The sequence below is a fragment of the Lemur catta genome, chromosome 1, assembly GCF_020740605.2.
Source record: "Lemur catta isolate mLemCat1 chromosome 1, mLemCat1.pri, whole genome shotgun sequence".
Classification (NCBI taxonomy): Eukaryota; Metazoa; Chordata; class Mammalia; order Primates; family Lemuridae; genus Lemur; species Lemur catta.
The window spans coordinates 197,850,566-197,853,260 of NC_059128.1; the positions used below are offsets into that span (position 1 = coordinate 197,850,566).

Consider the following 2,695-nt stretch of genomic DNA (forward strand, 5'->3'; position numbering starts at 1 on the left):
CTGGATTCCAGGATCCTCCTCAGAATGGGAGGGAGCCAGACTAGTCTAAGGTCGCTTTCAGCCAGAAGATCTATATTCCCCATGGTAATCCCTTCATCCTGATGAAAATCTGTGGACAGTTCCAAAGAGGATCAGTCTATTTTTCTTCCCCTGCCTCTCCAAGTAAAAGCAGAATGAGATGCAGATAGAACAAGATCATTTCAGTGGAAAATCTTTTAGAGGTAGAGAGTTCTTAGTGTTGCAGCTCTTTTAGAATTTGTCTAGCAGGTTTTCTGGTCCTCACCAGAAGACCTACTCCCTGTCCCCACCCCACGCAAGAAGAAAAAAATTAGGAAAGAAAAAACAGAAGTAGAGAGTTCTTAATAGTATCAAATGCTGGACTCACATTGTGTCCTCTGTGTGCCACAAACTGTTCTAAGAGTTTTATATGTATAAACTCATTTAATCCTCACCACAATCCTGTAGGGCAGGCAATAGTATTACATCGCCAGTTTACAGGTAAGGAAACTGATGCACATGGATGCTTAGTGACACATCTAAGGTCATTTGATTGGTCAATGGTGGTACTGAGATTTGAACCCAAGAGATGTGCTTCCTAAGACCAGGTACTTCCTGACTACAGTAACCATCTTTCACCTATACACAAGCAGACTGGTAAAGTGGGAAATGTCTGATACAGGGAGTTGAAACTGACTCCACCACATCCTACTTGAGTTCCCTCCAGTGACTTAATAACCTCTCACAGCCTCAGTTGCCTATCAGTAAGACATACCTTTAAAGGCCCATAGTGAAGTTTAAACCAGATAATGTCTTAAAAAGTATTTTGTAATCCTTAGGGCATTAAGCAAACAGTAATTATGAATCTATCTTTGATAAATAGTAACAAAGTGGCAGTTCCATTAATCAAACTTAAAGTCCTGTGCTTAAAAATATAGTTCTAACTTTAAAAGTACAGGCATCAATTTGTTTTTGGGGAGTGGCATGTGGAGGAAGAATCAAGGGCCAAGGGCCAAGAGCCGAGGGAAATTAGGCATTTTAGGGGTAGTGACTCTTTCCAGGAATCTGAAATAGCACTACTTTGCCTGAACCAAAATAAGAGAACAAAATAACTTCTGAGTCACTTCTCCCAAACTATCTTTGATGCCATTAAACACTAGAAAAATTTGGGCAGACCTAGAGACCACTGGGATGGGATGGGACCCACTGAACAGTCTGAAACAGGAGTCAGAATAGTTTATATGACGAAAATGGAAACATCCACCAAATGGCTTGAGGCCCAGCTTCCTTAGTTGTCTGTTACCTCCTCTCTGACCCTCAAACTCACCCAGGTGACTCCTATGAGTTGGTGTGTTAGAGGGTGGTGGGGGTCTCCCGCCAGACACTAATCCTTCCCCTGCTCCTCTGTTTCCCACTCTTCCTTCTCATGGGTCCCAAGAATTTAACCTGCTTTGTTTTCCCTTTCAAGGTTGCCTATTCTTTCACCTACATTGTACCTTCTTGGGTTTTCTCTTCCATCAAGATGTACTGTGACAGAGGACACAGTACCCATGACTTCCTCTTCCTCATTGACCTTCAAAATAAATATTTAGGCCCCTTTCATTTTGAGGATTTTATCACTAACCAGTTAGGAGAAGCAGCCACTGAGTAACTAAAGGATCTTAAATACTCAGTTACATCTTCATTGATCTTCCCTGCTTTCCCAATGGCCCAGAGAACCTCCCCAGAGAACATCGCTCCCAGAAGGCTGCACGTTAGACTGCATTGTGCAACCCAGGCCAGCTCTGTCATAATTCTGGACCCTGTGAGTTACTTCTGAGTTTGGCTCTGAGCATCACTCTTCCCCATGTCCCAGGACCAACCCCTTATCCATTTTCAGATCAATTGCATTAGTTTATGTAGACAAAGAAAGCGCTTTCCCACTTGGCCTCCAAGGAAATAGCCCCTTGGTTTCTGGTATCCCCTACCCAGGGAAAGTTCTCTCCACCTTCCCCAGATCTCTCTCTGGCTCTGGCTCCCAGCTCTTCCCTGGATGGGTCCTTTCGCATGTGGTTTGTCTGTAACTGGCCACTGAGAAAGGACCACTACACTCCATTTAGTTTAGAGTGGTTTCTTCTTTTTAAAAAAAAGAAGATATTTTTCTCTTTTTAAAAAAAAATTTTTAAATTATGAAAGTAATACATACACATTTTTGTAAGTCAAACAATACAGAGAAGTTGTTCTTTAAAAGTTCAGAGTCTCCTCACTCTCTAACTCACCTTATCCCTGAGTTAACTAATGGTATCAGTTTGCTGTGTACCTTTTCCTCCCCTTCTTCAGAATTGGATCGTATTATTCACCTTTATAGCTGTTCTTATTCTTTTTAGAGTTGCAGATCTTTGTGGAGATCTGATAAGACCTACAGGCACTCTCTGTAAAGCCTGCACGTGTACACACACACACACACACACATGCACGCACACACACACACAATTTTGTATTTGATGTCCAAGGGTTCCTGAACCCTAATAACTCTGTCCTGAGCTTATGTCCCAGAATCAACTTTTCTTGCATACGTCTGCTCCCAGTGGCTAGTCCCATAATCCCTGAAGCCTACTTTTATTCCTCCAAAAGTCATCATGAAAGAGTTGTCCCCTCTACAAGGAGTTCTTCTCATTTGGGAACCTCTCATTAGAGTCCTATTTCCTGTCTAGGGAAG

The 2,695-nt window shown here is 42.4% G+C and overlaps 1 non-coding gene across 1 annotated transcript; it reads left to right on the forward strand.

Annotated features, from left to right (window-relative positions):
• Positions 1-233: 233 nt before the first annotated feature.
• Positions 234-295, forward strand: LOC123631255. The gene has a single exon (XR_006733099.1). It is a non-coding gene; the product is annotated as a U7 small nuclear RNA (small nuclear RNA).
• The last annotated feature ends 2,400 nt before the right edge of the window (positions 296-2,695 follow it).